The sequence below is a fragment of the Homalodisca vitripennis genome, chromosome 7 (assembly GCF_021130785.1).
Source record: "Homalodisca vitripennis isolate AUS2020 chromosome 7, UT_GWSS_2.1, whole genome shotgun sequence".
NCBI classification, from domain to species: Eukaryota; Metazoa; Arthropoda; class Insecta; order Hemiptera; family Cicadellidae; genus Homalodisca; species Homalodisca vitripennis.
Window position 1 is genome coordinate 142,413,615 of NC_060213.1, and position 21,265 is coordinate 142,434,879.

Below are 21,265 nucleotides of genomic sequence, written 5' to 3' on the forward strand. Positions count from 1 at the left end.
ATAAGAAAGCGCTTTGACTTTTTTCTAGTTAGAATTTTTTGACCGGGAAATGAGAGATCGGAGTTGGCGTCTCGGCGAGGCGGGAAATTGGACTTCTCACATCCAATCGAACAGTTTATAACTTCCATTATGTGCTGCTATTCTTATATTGCCACAATAACTACTGAAATTTAATTGGAAGAATATAGCAATTTGTTAAAATTTTAAGTACACAATTTTCAAATCTTTGTTTCAGCGATTACATTATTTGTCTCTCAAGAAAAAATAAATAACAAATCGAGAAAGCGTGCAATATAACTTGGAAAATATTGTGGTCTCCATTCTCCTTAGGCTATGTTTGAACATTTAGAGTTGTGAGTTGTCAGTCAATTTTGATACATTTACTGCAATTTTCACTTCCAAAATAATGGTCCACTTGTGACTTAAAGGTCAGAGAAGTACCCTACTAGCCAAAGACGTTACACCATATGCAGCATACATTAATGTGCCTAGTTACTGAGTTCGACAGGGGAGCCTACGACCTGATGGGCAGGGCTCTGGGGAATTGAGCGTGAGCATCGATAATGCTTGATCGATGATCGACTACGACTATGGATTACATAACACCTAAGGATAAGACAAGGTAGTGCTACAAATATATTGCCATAACGAATTTCACCGGAAATGGTGTCATAACTTACGAATAGGAACATTAAAATTATGTAGCCCTATTTATAAAAAATATTTAAAATTTTTATTTTATTTTTTTAATTGTTCGTTAGAAACAATCCAAAAATTCCTTTATAAGTGTAATGCCCTTAAGACGATCAAAGGAAAATTGATAATTTGAAATTCATTGTTTAAATTTCGTTATCGAAAATATATGATTTTAAAGGGTGATTGATTTTGATTACTTTAGACCGTTATATGCGTGTTCCAACTTTACTTGTGCGTGTGTGACTTGTGTTTTGTGTTGTCTGTGCGATGACATCGTTTGGATGCGTTCTCTCCAGTTTGGACTTCATGCTGTTGTACCAGTCAGGTATCACGTAAAGTTTTCAGTACCAGTCCAATGCCTCTCTTTTTAGTTTCAGTTCTTTTTTTAATTCTTTCCCATATTAGAGTTTTGGACTCCAGAAGAGGAGACTAGATTTCAACCACTAAATTTAGTATCATAAATAACGATGGCAAATTTCCGAAATCCTATTGTTCTTTAACACCGTCGTAATTGAATATACAAATCTAAAGGAACTGTGAATATACATTGAATTGAGTGGAAAACCCACTTGATACGTCATAATGTGGGATATTTTATGATTGTATTGAGAAAATATATATATTAAGTTAATTGGAACTCGATTTGAAGCAATGACCCATACCAACCCAAAACGCTTTCTATCTCATTGGGATCAATATTTTCAGTTGATAACAAACCACTTAGATTCCATATTTTATGTTGACTGGCAGTTGACTAAATCAACTGCCATTGATTTACCTATGATCCTAATGCCGATAATGGCAGATATCCCGACTTTAAAAACCAACTAATTCCCTATATAGAACTTAAAAACACTACCTTACATGCGGGTTTAGTTTAGTAATTAATAAACAGGAATATCACGTGACCATACAACCAGATTTTATTACTTGAAGTAAATAATTGTCTAAAATTGTTTAAAAAATCACAAACGAAAATAATTGTATATTTTATAGTATACTTTTACGTACTTCTATAGTAAGGTTGCTTAGATCTGGAGTTATTGACTATGTATAACATATAATGGCTGTTTACTATTTTATAATATCGGTATCATTGTCATATAGTGTATTTGGATTTGGCTGAACAGGAAATTACGCATTTTTCTCGTAATTGTTAAATTTTAATACTAGTTTCATTACAAAAATAAACCGCCAATTTTCAATAAGAACTGTCGCATTGGGAATTTAGTTAGAGCAAGAAAAGCTTTCTCAGTTAGTTAGGTGTAGCCTATCAGCTGGCAAACTCCACGATTGCGGGCAACAACATGAGCCAATTATTGGTTTTCCATAAGCCCTAATGATAGAACAAAACAATAGACAGCATATGCCTTAGTTGGTGTCAGACTGACTGGATGTTTATTGCAGTTCCGATTAAATTTATAATTGGCCGTTACTATGCATTCTCGGTATTACCTGAAAACATTTTTTTTTTATTTTCATAAAAACATTTACAAATAATATTTAGTTAAAACAAATGTGTTTATGTGTAGTAACATTGATTTGGAAAAGTCGTGTTACTTCACTCGGAGTAGCACAGAAGGAAATCATACAATGTGTCAGCATTGAATATTTATTTATAGAAGGAAATCATACAATGTGTCAGCATTGAATATTTATTTATAGAAGAAATCATACAATGTGTCAGCATTGAATATTTATTTATAGAAGGAAATCATACCATGTGTCAGCATTGTTTATTTATTTGATAAGATTGGTTTTCAAAAAAAAGTAAGGATGTCGCCTAACTGACCGACAAAATTTTCTGCTTTTTAAAAGGGGCTGTGAATATTATATCTTGGAAAGTACGTTTGCTAATTACTATATATGTTACATGGTTATTTGTATATTTCAAAATAATATGAGATACCCAATTATTTAGCACAAAAATATTTTATATTTATAGAAAATATTATACATATTTTTGTAAAATTTTTTACACTTCACACATTACAATGATCACTGACTTCTAAATATTAAAGTAATGGATATTCCAAACAGTGAGTATACATTTTAATTATTATCGTTTAATTAGGTTTTATAATTTGGTGAGTATAAGTTTTACTACAGTGTTGTATTTCCGAAATAATTACTTCATTTGCATTGTCATTATATTCCAAAAAATAAACTATGGATTTTATGAAACTCGTTTTGTTTTCATAGACAAAAATGAGGTCTATGATGATGCGTGTACAAGTATGGAATTTGTCTGAGTGTCATAAAAGTTGTCTAGCGCAATTTAAATTTTGCCTTCCAAATGATACGTAAAAGTTTCTGTTTTTATGATTGCCTGTCTGCCTTACTAAAGAATGAAAGAGTTCTTGGTTTGAAATTTTGCATGTGACCTCGGCGTGGTGACCGCGGCTGCAGGTCACGTGGTAGGGCGTCTCCTGCCGTGTTTAATAACTATCACGAATGTTTATTCGTTAAGAAATAACATTTTTGGCATAAAATATGAAATAAATATTTTGTAAATACAACATCTATGATTATTCCATTGCTCTATGTTTATCTTGTTTGACATTGTTAATTTTAATTTTTCTTTTCATAAGTCAATTAATCGCTTTAACGTTTCTTCATCAAAAGTTGTACTAAAATCTCCACTCAACATGATTAATATTTAGTTCCAATTTTTTTAAATTGTTTTTGAACCTTCTTCTGTATACATGTTCTGACAAGTTTCAGTGTAAAGATTTAACAATTTCTCATACATTGTTTCTTACTGAAATACAAACAGCAACGATTAACATTGTTTGCCAAGTTTTATTATTACAATGAGCTATTCATATTTACTCTATTCCAGAAGTACTTGCACTGAAATTAGGAATATTTCTAGAATTAAGTTACATATTTTAAGTGATAACCTGTGATATTTTGAAATGAACTATGAAATTGAAATTTTGAACATCTAAAGGTTTTACATCGCTCATGTGAGTTTCTGACAATACGAGCACAGTTAGTAAACATCAGATGTTTATATAACGGTTTGGTTACGTTTCGGTTAAGCTGTCATTCTGCTTTGAAAGCATGTGGAAAACATTGACATGCGTGAAGTTTCGTGACGTGAAACTAATGTTTTTTCTCCGTGCAAAACATACATCCATAGCTGCCAAAAGAAGTGTTCACTTCAAAAAAGGTTCCTCTAATATTTGAAGACATAACAAATCATTCATTTCCACAACTGATTCTTTAGTTATTGGCTGAAGTAAGGATAACCTTTCAGAACAGATTGATCCAACAATATGCTGCTTATTTACTTATCTATTCCAGTGACAAACGAATACGATTAAACGGATCTACCACATACATACATTTGTCAGGGATATAATGTTTCCACCAAAATGCAGAAATTATGTATATAGTAAAAGTTAGATACAGTAGTTCCTTTGTCTATTATATCAACGTTATAGTACTAACCACGCACTGCATACTTAAGATTTGCAAAATGTTAAAAGTATATTTTATGGATGTTTTCTTACCATATGCTAAACAGCGGTTGCATAAAAGAATTGATGTTACTATCAAGCCTACTCTATGCGTCAAGACTATAAATGTTAACAAATTGAAATTTTGTTTAAATTAATATAACATATGGTTGTACTGTCATACTATGATACTGTCAACTTGTACTGTCATATTTACACAGAACAGTTAATTACATTTAACAGCTCACTTAACCCAACCTTATATCTATAAAAATACCTTAAATTCGCCATAGTAAAAATTGACCATGTATTACTAGAGATAAAAACTATTGTCTTTTAAGTTAGACCCAAACAATAGATAACTAATAATTTTAATTGTAATAAAAAAAGTAAAAAAGTGGTTTCGGAGATTGGCGTGAACGAACATCGTGACACGAGTGTTTTATATGTAAAGATAACTTACTTAACTACTGAAATAGAAATACAAACTAAGAGAACTGGATTTATTATTGTTTGCACAAATCCATACACTATTTACAGTTTATAAACGGTATGTCCCTTATAAGAGATCTTGCAGTGATAGCGAAAAACGAAGAACGTCCTTCTAGTGCATGGCTTTCACGTAGATAACACAATAAAATTGTAGAGGGTCTGAAAAGCCTGATAGAGCTATCAAACATTATAATCTCACTTGCAAAAAGTATTATATATAGTTGTATCATTAAAGTTGTCTGACGCAATTTATATTCTGTCTGCCAGAGAGTATGTAAAAGTTTCTTTTTCGTGATTGCCTGTCTGCCATTCTAAAGAATGAAAGAGTTATTGATTTGAAATTTTGCATGCGACCTCAGCATAGCCTGCAGCATGTCACGTGGTAGGGCGTCTCCTACCGTGTTTATAACTATCACGAATGTTAATTCCCTTCACGTTGCATACCTGTATGCTATTGCTAAGTTTAAAATTAAATAACAATATTGTATTGTTTTGTTTTGTTTGAAGAATTTGAATACTGTAAAAATATTAGCAATGGATTTCCAAATACGTAGAACTACAATGCTCAGCTTTTAATTTTGTGACTGCTATGGAGAATGTGTTTTTAAATATTTTTTATAATTATTTAAGCTATAAAGTCACCATTTTATTTGGTGTTACCATCCAGTTGAAGCATATAGGTCAAGGGTATTTTCTCGTGTCAATGTTTATATCCACCTGCCAGTGATCTCTAGTGATTATTTGAAATAATTAATTACTCGTGAACTAATCACAGTGTGAAGAAACTAGATTTACCATGCCTAATTATTTTTGTCTTATGTGATACATACTAGTTTCTTTGTGCACATGTCAAAATATGGATGTGTTCATGAATGTCACATTGTGTTATTTAAGGAACTGAGGATTAAGGCCTGTGAAAGGATTAAGAAAAAAAAATTGTAGGTATTAAAGCAGAAGAGACATCTGATTTTGCGCTGTTCAAACAGTCGGTTCTACCCAGTTACCTGGGTTCCCAAATTATTCCGAACAATTGAAAAATGCAAAGGCAAAGCTCAGAGGAAAGTTCTAACGACACGAGAATACCACTTCGTTCTCTCTCGTTTAATTATGACACAAGGGGAAATTCCAGTTGAACGACAACGAATTTAATTGGACCTGTTAAACAAACGGCATTATTTGCAGTTTTTATTGTGCAGAAAGCAATTCACCGAAACAGAAAACGTTGTACGGTTCAGTCGCATGTTAATTAGTCCGGGGACAAAAGCTGCTGCGGTACTTTTCAGGTCGTGAGGTTGGCAGCGCATGCCGATGGTGGGGGAGGTTCGACTGTGGGGGGAGGTCGCTCTCTTTAAAGATCTCAGTCTCTGGCTGATTGCCGAGCGCGTAGGTCGGGTGTGTTCGGGTCCGGTCGGAAAGACTCGTTTCTGTTGCAAGTGCGTGACCTCTTTAGTCGGCTTCAGTGCTTTTTGGTGCGTTCTGTCCTCTTTTCGTTCGGTAGTTGATTAGCCCCTCTTTTGTTGGTTTTGGAGTGTTTTGATTTTTGGTTATGTTGTGAATCCGCCGGATGGATGTGTAGGATTACTCTGCATGTTAAGGTATTTGTATTTTCCTTCTTTTAGGTTAAGCTGACTTATACTTTAAAAAATCATCTTGTTGCCTTTATCTGTAATCCTTTTTGAAATGAATGGTAAAAGATTTATCCTACAAATTGGGTATATGCAAGGGATTTTGTAAGTATTCATTGAAAAGTATTATTTACACAAAATTAAATTTTAGTATCATATTATATAACACAGAAAAATATGATGTTGATGATGTATTAAACCATTTAAATATAAAGTTTACATTTTTACAATTTTATGTTTGCATTGTACTTACCATTTTACTGTATAAACAATACAAGTAATAAATATTGTTAAATGTTACAAATCAGTAAGTATTGAAGAGGGGCTACCACACATTTAATACCACACTGTTGTAATACAGGGATTATTGATAAACGAAAATTAGGGTGCAGTCAATTCTTAACCTAAAATAAGGGTCAGGAATTACTACCCTTGTATTCATGTTATTGTGAAGTTCATTGTTGTAAAACATTTTACGTTAAGCCTTCTTCAGGTCTTTACTGTCAGGTCGTTTTAGTATGTAAAATAGTAACTTTAAACACATAACGTCGTTTCAATTGTTTTTAAATTTAGTTGCAGTATTACAGAACAAAGCATTATTGTCTATGAAATGAATTACAAATTGATATAATAATTAAATGTTATGTATTTTATATTAATATATTATCTAAAGTCAACAGATACATATACATAATACATTTCACACTGCTATACCTGATCGGACCGAGTACAATAATTTTGATTCCGAGTAAAGCAAAATCCCATATTTGATTTCACTTTGCAATTAATATAATGAATTGAATACATGATGTTATATTAATGTGAATAACTACAAAATATTACTACATATCTGTTTTAGGGTTTGTAACAGCGCCCCACAAGAACGTTCTATAATGGTATTATAGAGCTTTAGCATCAAAATACTTAATTATTTATTTTTTATTAGTCGTTACACTTCTTAAACTTAATATGTTAAGTGGGATGGACCACCCCGATTAATTCATACTGCCAATTGTACGGAAATTTTGTAGTTGCACGGAAATTCTAGTAATCATGCAGTTGTATTCTGACAAGTTACAATTATACAATTATTTTTAAGTGCTGGTGCAATAGGTTTTGGATAGAATAAATTTTTCCCAAAGAATTATTTTTTTTTTAGATAGCATCATTAAAAAAATGTTTCATTTTGTCAATAATATTTAATTGGCAAACTATAAGTCACGTGACACTTCGTGGATTTTGACTCCTTATAAATAGTTTAAACGTTTCGCATTGTTGTTTTCAGCCATTTCAATTTGGGCTTAATTACAAAATTGGCTAAATGTCATACTTAAAATGCTTGTAAATAAACGATCTGTTATTTAAACAGACAAAAGTTACAGATTAAAATTATGTAACTCTTTTTAATGTGGTTGATATCCTTTGGTTGTAGTTAAATTCGACATATTTTAACAATAATACAGTGTTAACAATGTACGCTTCGGTTTAGTTTATTCATAAATGCCTTTATTCAATAGATAGGAATACTGAGGAATGCACTATGAAGATTTTTTTGGATAAAAATAAATACGAAAAACATAATTGAACACGTTTTTTCTTTACATACTAGAAAATGTATTTCACAGTTCTACAGTTAACTTAAATTAAATTAGGTTGGAACATAATATGGAATCTTTAGCGTTTTTTCAATTGTGTTATCGTATGAAATAAAATGTTAATTCTTCTTCGGTTTGAATGCTACCTACCATCTTTCAGACATGGTATCTGCAAATTTTCAATAATTTAACGAACGTTCGTGATAACACCTCATTTTAAGAGTTTTTTTTTATTTTTGGACCATAAACATATAAATTACATATTTTGTAAGCACAATAACTTTTTGGACAAACATTAAAAATTTAAAACGTTAAATTTAGTTGTGGAGCATTATCTAATTTAAATGTTGTTCCATTTGATTTAATGGAATTTTGACATATACGCGGTCTATGTCATCTGTTGGATATGCATTAGGTGCTGTAATCTAGATAATGTAATCAATATAGCTTATTCAGCGCAGCCATTGTATTGTTAAAACTTTAATAAAAAATACCGGGATGGCGTAAATAAATATAAAAAATATAATTTGAGTTGCTACTAAACTATACAAGCGTGCTCATGTAAAGAAGCCCAGTATAGTTTTAAGTATGTTGTACTGCAGTATATAGCCTAAAATACTTTCACCAAATATTTGCATAATCAGTTTTGTATTCCTAGTATTACGCGTACGGGCAAGCCAATAAAATTCTTACATGAACAGTAATTTCACCTTTACACTTTACGCACATTTTTGAGAATAAAGCACAAATTAAGCACTCAAAGCACAACTCTTTGTTTTATAGACTAGTAAATGCTTATGGAAACGGCATAAGAAAACTTGTTCATTTAATGTACAATTGTAATGAATCGGTTACACACTATGATATGAAAATATCTGCATTAATGAAAATTATTACCACTTTTTTGTCTACAACATTTGTACACTGCATCAAAAATTACCTAATAATGAAGCTATTTTGTGTACATTGGCAGTGGTACAAACTTGACAAATTAAAACTTCTGTAGTTTCTATTGTAGCACTTTTAACCACCGCGATTATGTTTGAAATAACTAATTGGTAATTAACACTGCACCTATACTGCAGACCGCTAAACGCAAAAGCTTTAATGTTCAGGTGTACATTATTGGGTAATATCTAATAGTTAATTTAGAAGTCACGTTAATGAACGTATTCCTCTATCAGCTTTCCGGCTCTTCCCTGTAGTTACATTATTATTATTTACATTTATATGGAACATCACTAATCGCAGCTTCGTATGTAAACACGTCTTATAGATACGTTTACTCGGTTTTCATGACGGTAGAATTATTTTCTAGGTAAGCGTATTCAGTAAGGAATGTGAATGTGTTAACATATACGCTGTTCCAAAGGTCGAATTCGTAAGTTATACAATTACTGAGACTGAACGTGCAAAATAAGTTTTTTTTGGCGATTGATTGATACTATGATTATTTCGACGTTAGTCGTTAGTGTGAAATTGACCCAATTGAATACGATGGTAGATATTAATACAAGGCAGAACGTCACTCAACATGCTTCAAGAGTCCATTTTATTTTACCAATGTCCTACAAGCAGACTGAAGAGAAATTTTGCCAGTCTCCTGAGTGATAAACTTTTATGACGCTCAGCCAAATCCCAATGAGGAACATGCTCCATCATGAAACTCATACTTGCCTATGTAGAAATGGACATAGCTAAATTCTTTCTTTATGTATCGAACGAAAGCTGGCGCTCAGGCAATTAGACGGACAAGTATTTTTAATGTAATCAAATTTACTTTTTGTGTTCTTTAAGTAGTAGCTCAGACAGTTTGTAAACACTAGTATTGATTTTTATCGTTTTTTAAGAACATACTTGACAGGCCTACATTTTGTGCTACATTAAAATAAAGATATCTGGTTAGTGGCAACTTCTACAAAAACTTTAGAATGAGATTTAACTGGGTGGGGTTTTGCAATTAGCAATTTTAACTTGACACCTCTCCTCGCCTCACAATAATCCCATTTAGTGTTAGTGGTTGAAGTTCATATACTCATCCTCTAAAACCACGATTATTTAGTCTTAACGATGGATGATCACCCATTGTTACTGGTAGGTATAGGCCTATATGTACTAAAAAGTTTATTTGGGGTCAGAGGGCTTTTTGGGACATCCGGAATGTTCCATGTAATCGACAAACATTGTAAGTCTGTCGAATATAAACTGGAAAAAGAGAAACTGTTATTTATAATAGTAAAATGTAAAACTAAGATCAATACCATTTAATAACTTTTATTTGTGGAACGTTTTTAATACGAAATTTACAGGCCATGTTGTATTTCATATTGTAAATGTTAATACAGTGGTATACTGTAGAAAGTATATTCTAGGATTTTATATAGTTATAGAATATTTAATTTATTATTTACTGTTATTTAACTCCTAATTCGATGAAAACAAACAAGTGTAATAGTTAAGATTTATTCGTCGTTAATTTGTTGCTGAATGCTGATTGACAACGAACTTTGCCTCGGTTATCAGCGCCAAGGAAAGCTCTGATAACAGTTATCAATTTCATTCTCAGCATTATGAGGATTTTACTCAATTATAATTAGTTCCGGTACTTGGGTATTATACGGAATCTACTCTGTCCCTATCTGCTGCTTGTTATTACGCGTTAAAGTTAATCATTACGAGGTATTATATCAAAGGAATTTGTTTTTCTTCTGATGGCTAGGAGCATTTCGGACCTCGTATCACGTTTGGAGACAATTCGGCGGTGCAACCCCGCACTCCTGGCAAAAAAAGCTCTAGAGATGTACTTAAATTCAAGCTCACGATCACGTGAGCGCTCGAAAAGGTGTCGAAAAAATTCGTAAATGGGTCCTATTTCAAGCACAACAGTATAATATGTAGTTTAGTACATGGTTCTTGTTCCCAAGTAGTGGTCAGCGCACTGAATGATCTATTCCTGAGTTTCCGTGCACCCATTTATCTTCTATTTGGATGCCTCTTATGACCTTTTGACATCAACATGAGGGGTGTAGCGGACAGCTGGGGTGTAGATCTAGTGCTGTACGTGTACCTCCATAACATTCCCCTATATGATGTGTGTCCAAAATGACATTAACAGACCCCACCTATGTGGGGGAAGGATATTACTATTCTTGTACTTGCACGTGGAGGACTCTCGAAGTGTGTGCGATGACATTGATTCTCCTGTTGCAGAAGCAGCCATAAAACTCCTCTTGACCCTTGACGGCTCTTTTGGCATGCTTCTTTGGCGTCTCGAACTTTGAGTTGTCATTGAAGTGACTTTCTGAGTATCCAGCGGCTCATTTAATGTTCCAACAATTTCAGAAATTATTTTAGTTGCGATTTGGATTTCGAACATATCTCTTGTTAAGTTGACCAAAAGAATTTTATCCTACAGCACATCTACACCTTTCCTAGTAACAGAAATATTAAATAAACCTTACAAAAATGACGCACATACTTCTAAAAACCAATACAAAACTTTAGTTAAAGTTTGTTTATTTTTAAAGACTTTTTTATTTGGGGGGGGGGGGAGTGCCAATGGCCGAGCAGTCTAATACGTTAGATTTTGGGCCTGAATTAGAGACAAAGCAGGATCTAATCATGTGTGTGACCATAGCACATTTTATCAGTACCATATACGGTATACTGTATCGAATCTCCCCCTAATTCTGTTTGATAAAATCCTGATAAAGGTAACTAAACTTTAAAGACGGGCAGAATATGGCTTAGATTGGCATTTTCTCAAAACTTTGTTTCCCCATACACCCTCCCCCCCCCCGCGATAGTGAAATACAAATATTTAACAGTTAATTATTGATTTTCATCTTTCAATAGAGAAGGCCACAAAACATACAACAAACAAACGCCGTTTTTGGACCACCTTAAATGTTGAAGTGTGTTTAAACCTATGATTATGTAAAGAATGTTGTTTATGTAAATGTTATACAATAGTAAAATATTAAATACGTTTCATAAAATGTTCTCCCGCCTCTGCATGTTTAATTACACGCAAGTTCCGTGTTACATAATAAAAGGGTTAAGAAAGCAACAACGTAATTAAGCACCTGGTGACCGACCACTCCGCATCCCTCTCGGCAAGTACGTAGTATCAATGTCATCTCGCTCGTGTTACAGAGTGAATTACACTATAATGAAGTTTATCATACAATTAAGCACCTGGTGACCGGCCTCTCCGCATCCCTCTCGGCAAGTACGTAGTATCAATGTCATCTCGCTCGTGTTACAGAGTGAATTACTCTGTAATGAAGTTTATCATACAATTAAGCACCTGGTGACCGGCCTCTCCGCATCCCTCTCGGCAAGTACGTAGTATCAGTGCCATCTCGATCGTGTTACAGTGTGAATTACACTATAATGAAGTTTATCATACAATTAAGCACCTGGTGACCGGCCTCTCTCCGCATCCCTCTCGGCAAGTACGTAGTATCAATGTCATCTCGCTCGTGTTACAGAGTGAATTACTCTGTAATGAAGTTTATCATACAATTAAGCACCTGGTGACCGGCCTCTCCGCATCCCTCTCGGCAAGTACGTAGTATCAGTGCCATCTCGATCGTGTTACAGTGTGAATTACACTATAATGAAGTTTATCATACAATTAAGCACCTGGTGACCGGCCTCTCCGCATCCCTCTCGGCAAGTACGTAGTGTCAGTGTCATCTCGCTCGTGTGACAGTGTGAATTACACTATAATGAAGTTTATCATACAATTAAGCACCTGGTGACCGACCTCTCCGCATCCCTCTCGGCAAGTACGTAGTGTCAGTGTCATCTCGCTCGTGTTACAGTGTGAATTACACTGTAATAAAGTTTATCATACAATTAGGCACCTGGTGGCCGACCTCTCCGCATCCCTCTCGGCAAGTACGTAGTGTCAGTGTCATCTCGCTCCTGTTACAGTGTGAATACTGTAATGATGTTTATTATACAATTTGAAAATCTTGTTGAATTTGTTCACAATGTTGAAAACGTATAAATCATTTAGCCTCTATAGCTTAATATAGCCTAACATTTTGAATTTTGCAGTTAAAATAGGATTGTAGAACATATTTTACAGTTTTTAAATAGTTGTGTCAAGTACAGATAAATTTTACATATGTGTTGCATATTCTTCCTAAAATAAACTTTACAGTGCTAATGTGACCAGCATTTTTTGTTTAAATGGAAATTTTGGTGGTAAGCCTATCTATGTAGCATCTTGGAGGTGCTAAAAAATAATAATTTGGCGATATTTACTACTCTCGATCTACTAGTACATTGTGACCTAAGCGGTGAAATAGTTGTATAAATATTTTGTTGTCTTTTTATCTCGCATTACTTGATTATAAAGCTGAATAAATGCGAAATTTTTAACAATGTATGTGTTAGGCAAACCTAAAATGTGCAATTACTTCAAAAATCAACACTTGCACTTTGAATTACTTCAAAAGAATGATTCCTTCCTTGCACGCATGTGACTGTAACAATTTGCTTATTTGTAAGAGGAATATTTGATAGCTTGTAACAATATTATTAACGAGTGAATAAGTATTACAACTGTTGGGATGTCCTATAAATACTTCTCAAAACCCTCAACAGATTTGATTCCTCAAACCTAAATTTTGAGGTACTACTCCATTGTATGTAAAGCAGGCGCTAGTCATCCACCGCCGCGGATCTGAGATTTTGCTCCTATCGTGTGGCTAAAGTTTAAAATATCATAATAAATAAAAAGAAATATTTTAAATAGAGATGTTTTAATATTGTATCAAAGTTGTACTTTGCCACTGAAATCATATGTACCATAAACTTACGGCTACGATTTACGTGAAATACTTCATCGCTCTTATAATTCTTAGTAAAACTGAAAATCCTGCAAAATCCGACATTTTAATCAGAATACGAGCACGTGCTAGATGTAGCCTCTGTTACACAGCTGGAACCCCGGTTACACCATTGATACGGAACATTTGGTTGTTGACTGTCACTCACGCTCAACCGGCATACAAATCAGAATACCAGCACGTGCTAGATGTAGCCTCTGTTACACAGCTGGAACCCCGGTTACACCATTGATACGGAACATTTGGTTGTTGACTGTCACTCACGCTAAACCGGCATATAAATCAGAATACCAGCACGTGCTAGATGTAGCCTCTGTTACACAGCTGGAACCCCGGTTACACCATTGATACGGAACATTTGGTTGTTGACTGTCACTCACGCTCAACCGGCATACAAATCAGAATACCAGCACGTGCTAGATGTAGCCTCTGTTACACAGCTGGAACCCCGGTTACACCATTGATACGGAACGTTTGGTTGTTGACTGTCACTCACGCTCAACCGGTATACAAATCAGAATACCAGCACGTGCTAGATGTAACCTCTGTTACACAGCTGGAACCCCGGTTACACCGTTGATACGGAACGTTTGGTTGTTGACTGTCACTCACGCTCAACCGGCATACAAATCAGAATACCAGCACGTGCTAGATGTAACCTCTGTTACACAGCTGGAACCCCGGTTACACCGTTGATACGGAACATTTGGTTGTTGACTGTCACTCACGCTAAACCGGCATACAAATCAGAATACCAGCACGTGCTAGATGTAGCCTCTGTTACACAGCTGGAACCCCGGTTACACCGTTGATACGGAACATTTGGTTGTTGACTGTCACTCACGCTAAACCGGCATATAAATCAGAATACCAGCACGTGCTAGATGTAGCCTCTGTTACACAGCTGGAACCCCGGTTACACCATTGATACGGAACGTTTGGTTGTTGACTGTCACTCACGCTAAACCAGCATATAAATCAGAATACCAGCACGTGCTAGATGTAGCCCCTGTTGCACAGCTGGAACCCCGGTTACACCATTGATACGAACGTTTGGTTGTTGACTGTAACTCACGCTAAACCGGCATATAAATCAGAATACCAGCACGTGCTAGATGTAGCCTCTGTTACACATTTGGATCCCCGGTTACACGCTAAACGCGCATATAAATCAGAATACGAGCACGTGCTAGATGTAGCCTCTGTTACACAGCTGGAACCCCGGTTACACCATTGATACGGAACATTTGGTTGTTGACTGTCACTCACGCTAAACCGGCATATAAATCAGAATACCAGCACGTGCTAGATGTAGCCTCTGTTACACAGCTGGAACCCCGGTTACACCATTGATACGGAACATTTGGTTGTTGACTGTCGCTCACGCTAAACCGGCATATAAATCAGAATACCAGCACGTGCTAGATGTAGCCTCTGTTACACAGATGGAACCCCGGTTACACGCTAAACCGGCATATAAATAAGAATACCAGCACGTGCTAGATGTAGCCACTGTTACACAGCTGGAACCCCGGTTACACGCTAAACCGGCATATAAATCAGAATACCAGCACGTGCTAGATGTAGCCACTGTTAGACAGCTGGAATCCCGGTTACACCGTTGATACGGAACATTTGGTTGTTGACTGTCACTCACGCTAAACCGGCATATAAATCAGAATACCAGCACGTGCTAGATTTGGCCTCTGTTACACAGCTGGAACCCCGATTACACCGTTGATACGGAACATTTGGTTGTTGACTGTCACTCACGCTAAACCAGCATATAAATCAGAATACCAGCACGTGCTAGATGTAACCTCTGTTACACAGCTGGAACCCCGGTTACACCGTTGATACGGAACATTTGGTTGTTGACTGTCACTCACGCTAAACCGGCATATAAATCAGAATACCAGCACGTGCTAGATGTAACCTCTGTTACACAGCTGGAACCCCGGTTTCACCGTTGATACGGAACATTTGGTTGTTGACTGTCACTCACGCTAAACCGGCATATAAATCAGAATACCAGCACGTGCTAGATGTAATCTCTGTTACACAGCTGGAACCCCGGTTACACCGTTGATACGGAACATTTGGTTGTTGACTGTCACTCACGCTAAACCGGCATATAAATCAGAATACCAGCACGTGCTAGATGTAATCTCTGTTACACAGCTGGAACCCCGGTTACACCGTTGATACGGAACATTTGGTTGTTGACTGTCACTCACGCTAAACCGGCATATAAATCAGAATACCAGCACGTGCTAGATGTAGCCTCTGTTACACAGCTGGAACCCCGGTTACACCGTTGATACGGAACATTTGGTTGTTGACTGTCACTCACGCTAAACCGGCATACAAATCAGAATACCAGCACGTGCTAGATGTAGCCTCTGTTACACAGCTGGAACCCCGGTTACACCGTTGATACGGAACATTTGGTTGTTGACTGTCACTCACGCTAAACCGGCATATAAATCAGAATACCAGCACGTGCTAGATGTAGCCACTGTTACACTGCTGGAACCCCGGTTACACCGTTGATACGGAACATTTGGTTGTTGACTGTCACTCACGCTAAACCGGCATATAAATCAGAATACCAAGCACGTGCTAGATGTAACCTCTGTTACACAGCTTGAACCCCGGTTACACGCTAAACCGGCATATAAATCAGAATACCAGCACGTGCTAGATGTAACCTCTTTTACACAGCTGGAACCCCGGTTACACCGTTGATACGGAACATTTGGTTGTTGACTGTCACTCACGCTAAACCGGCATATAAATCAGAATACCAGCACGTGCTAGATGTAGCCTCTGTTACACAGCTGGAACCCCGGTTACACCATTGATACGGAACATTTGGTTGTTGACTGTCACTCACGCTAAACCGGCATATAAATCAGAATACCAGCACGTGCTAGATGTAGCCTCTGTTACACAGCTGGAACCCCGGTTACACCATTGATACGGAACATTTGGTTGTTGACTGTCACTCACGCTAAACCGGCATATAAATCAGAATACCAGCACGTGCTAGATGTAGCCTCTGTTACACAGCTGGAACCCCGGTTACACCATTGATACGGAACATTTGGTTGTTGACTGTCACTCACGCTAAACCGGCATATAAATCAGAATACCAGCACGTGCTAGATGTAGCCACTGTTACACAGCTGGAACCCCGGTTACACCGTTGATACGGAACATTTGGTTGTTGACTGTCACTCACGCTAAACCGGCATATAAATCAGAATACCAGCACGTGCTAGATGTAACCTCTGTTACACAGCTGGAACCCCGGTTACACCGTTGATACGGAACATTTGGTTGTTGACTGTCACTCACGCTAAACCGGCATACAAATCAGAATACCAGCACGTGCTAGATGTAGCCTCTGTTACACAGCTGGAACCCCGGTTACACCATTGATACGGAACATTTGGTTGTTGACTGTCACTCACGCTAAACCGGCATATAAATCAGAATACCAGCACGTGCTAGATGTAGCCTCTGTTACACAGCTGGAACCCCGGTTACACCGTTGATACGGAACATTTGGTTGTTGACTGTCACTCACGCTAAACCGGCATATAAATCAGAATACCAGCACGTGCTAGATGTAGCCTCTGTTACACAGCTGGAACCCCGGTTACACCGTTGATACGGAACATTTGGTTGTTGACTGTCACTCACGCTAAACCGGCATATAAATCAGAATACCAGCACGTGCTAGATGTAGCCTCTGTTACACAGCTGGAACCCCGGTTACACGCTAAACCGGCATATAAATCAGAATACCAGCACGTGCTAGATGTAGCCACTGTTACACTGCTGGAACCCCGGTTACACCGTTGATACGGAACATTTGGTTGTTGACTGTCACTCACGCTAAACCGGCATATAAATCAGAATACCAGCACGTGCTAGATGTAACCTCTGTTACACAGCTGGAACCCCGGTTACACCGTTGATACGGAACATTTGGTTGTTGACTGTCACTCACGCTAAACCGGCATACAAATCAGAATACCAGCACGTGCTAGATGTAGCCTCTGTTACACAGCTGGAACCCGGTTACACCATTGATACGGAACATTTGGTTGTTGACTGTCACTCACGCTAAACCGGCATATAAATCAGAATACCAGCACGTGCTAGATGTAGCCTCTGTTACACAGCTGGAACCCCGGTTACACCATTGATACGGAACATTTGGTTGTTGACTGTCACTCACGCTAAACCGGCATATAAATCAGAATACCAGCACGTGCTAGATGTAGCCACTGTTACACTGCTGGAACCCCGGTTACACCGTTGATACGGAACATTTGGTTGTTGACTGTCACTCACGCTAAACCGGCATATAAATCAGAATACCAGCACGTGCTAGATGTAACCTCTTTTACACAGCTGGAACCCCGGTTACACCGTTGATACGGAACATTTGGTTGTTGACTGTCACTCACGCTAAACCGGCATACAAATCAGAATACCAGCACGTGCTAGATGTAGCCTCTGTTACACAGCTGGAACCCCGGTTACACCATTGATACGGAACATTTGGTTGTTGACTGTCACTCACGCTAAACCGGCATATAAATCAGAATACCAGCACGTGCTAGATGTAGCCACTGTTACACAGCTGGAACCCCGGTTACACCGTTGATACGGAACATTTGGTTGTTGACTGTCACTCACGCTAAACCGGCATATAAATCAGAATACCAGCACGTGCTAGATGTAGCCTCTGTTACACAGCTGGAACCCCGGTTACACCGTTGATACGGAACATTTGGTTGTTGACTGTCACTCACGCTCAACCGGCATACAAATCAGAATACCAGCACGTGCTAGATGTAGCCTCTGTTACACAGCTGGAACCCCGGTTACACCGTTGATACGGAACATTTGGTTGTTGACTGTCACTCACGCTAAACCGGCATATAAATCAGAATACCAGCACGTGCTAGATGTAGCCACTGTTACACAGCTGGAACCCCGGTTACACCGTTGATACGGAACATTTGGTTGTTGACTGTCACTCACGCTAAACCGGCATATAAATCAGAATGCGAGCACGTGCTAGATGTAGCCTCTGTTACACAGCTGGAACCCCGGTTACACCATTGATACGGAACATTTGGTTGTTGACTGTCACTCGCGCTGTGTAAACAGGTGCGCTTCAGATGTCGTTAATTGGAAAGTCAGATTATAGCCAACTGTGTTGTTTTATCTTCAGCTTATTATTTATCTATTTTGTAGATTACCGTTACAGTCATTGGTTGTACAGGTGCTACTAAACTGTTTGCTAAACTCATACAAACGTATAGTTTAGTAAATATTTCCTCCGACAAAGACGGTAAAAAGTGTAGACTGGATTGTCGCTGTCAACTCGAAATATCAAAGTGACAATGCCTAATTAATTTGGTACGATCTTTAATTGACTTTGCCAAAGTTGCGTGTTTCCACTTTATGGTATTGCTCATTTAAATCTTAAGATTTCCTACAGACAAATTTGCGAATTTACACCAAATTCTTACAACCCTACGGCAAGCAAAAGAATTTGTGTCAGCCTAGTGAATGATAGGCTTCAATAATGCTCAGCCAAATCCCATAGTTCAGGTAGTAATACAGACAGAGTGAACCCCACTTTCCCTTGCCCTTTGATGGATAAGAGCTCAGATTCTACTATTCCTTTAGAAACTGACGCCATTTTGTAATTTTCAGATTTATAAAAATGTGCAATTATGAATGTTATGACGAAGTGTCTAAAATGCTTCATCCGTTATCCATATTGTAGACAATAAGCGTAAAAAACAGCTTGCTCGCATACGGCCGCCATCTTGAAAATATTTGAACGTGATTGTTTAACTTTGATTTTATCCAAATAGTAATCAATTAATATTACTAGTTACGAGAAACAGTGAAGAGGAAACAAATAATACGATTGAGAGTTAAAAATTGAAGTAAGCATTCAAATAGAATGTTACGCACACAGAAACATTAGTCACAGTTATATGTGAAACCTCAAGTTTGTAGAAAGTTGAGTTAATTAAGACACACTTATACAGTGAGAGTATTCAGGTGTACTTGATAGTAAAGTGGATGTACAGAACTGTAAGAAAAAGACTCAAGGACCACACTTGTGATACTTCAGGATATGGTACATACTTAAGAAATAAGTAAAACAGAAGAGAAATCCGAAGGGTCCGTTTGGACAGGTTTGGACAAAGAATGTGTGACACTGATGTCCGAGCGTTATGCTCGTGAAAGAGAAAGTCCAGCACGAGTACGTCCACGTCCACGAGACAACCGTTGTTGAGTTCTAAACGGGACTCCCAGAGTCTGCGTCACTCGTGTTGATCCACCCTTAGGCAGCGGAGTGACAGCCTTGAGGGATTAGCTGCGTCAAGATGTAGATTGCACATTGCGGCTTTGTGAAAGCATCCTTCATCATTATGGCTTTTCTGCAAGCCAGTAGCCAAACTTGGAAGATTAACTACTTCCAAATATATTGTATGTACTGAGGATTCTCTTTAGACAAAATCTAACATATTGTAAATATAAGGCTGGGACAAAGTGTATGTGTGTGGCTGAGCGTTAGCGAAGTGGCTGGAAAAGTGTAATTTCTGTATGTCAGTCTGTCTGCCTCTCTGTCTGTCTGTCCGCAAGATATGTCGAGATCGAACTGACATCACAAATCGAGATTTCACAAATTTTAAGAAATAAATTAATGTTTTTTTTTTTTGTTTAGAATTTAAATTCAAATTTAACTAGTGAATGCTTAGAGCATAATCAAATATATAATTATGTTTGTGTTTTGAGTTAACAAGAGAGGTCTTTGGAAAGTCCACTTTAACAGAAAGAATTAAACCGTGACTGACTGGAAAGTTTTACTGCTTATTTTTAACCAATTATTTTGTTCAATGCGTAAAACCATTTACGATGGTGGTAATGAAATACGTTGTTTGCTACATTGGTTGGAATAGGGATTATAATATCAGTATTAATAATAACAAGAGTACTAATGGTATATAAGGTGAATTAAAAGTTAGGACCCCCTTATTTTTTCTACAGTTTATACAAGGAGATATCCTTTGGGTAGTAGTGAAATGTGGAAAGGAAGTGAATTGTGAAAACCAAATATTGATATCTCATTTCGATTCAGAATGATATTTAACAACTCATCAAGTTACCAAGTCAAATTAAATGTTCAAACTGAAATCCTCCTAACATTTGGCAGTGAGACAAGTGCAAGTTCTCTCACGTTTTGACAAGCCTGATGTGGTATTTGTTGCAGGCCTCAACAATCATGTTTCTTAAATCTTCAACGATTTCAACTGTTATTTTGTAAATGTTCAAACTGAAATCCTCCTAACATTTGGCAGTGAGACAAGTGCAAGTTCTCTCACGTTTTGACAAGTCTGATGTGGTATTTGTTGCAGGCCTCAACAATCCTGTTTCTTAAATCTTCAACGATTTCAACTGTTATTTTGTAAATGTTCAAACTGAAA

The 21,265-nt window shown here is 37.0% G+C and overlaps 1 protein-coding gene across 2 annotated transcripts in view; it reads left to right on the forward strand.

Annotated features, from left to right (window-relative positions):
• Positions 1 to 6,020: 6,020 nt before the first annotated feature.
• Positions 6,021 to 21,265, forward strand: part of LOC124366445 (furin-like protease 1) — a 512,427-nt gene continuing 497,182 nt past the window's right edge. For both annotated transcript variants that reach the window (XM_046823010.1, XM_046823006.1), the window contains exon 1: positions 6,021 to 6,247. The gene's annotated coding sequence lies outside the window, so the exon portion shown is untranslated. The remainder of the gene's footprint in view (positions 6,248 to 21,265) is intronic.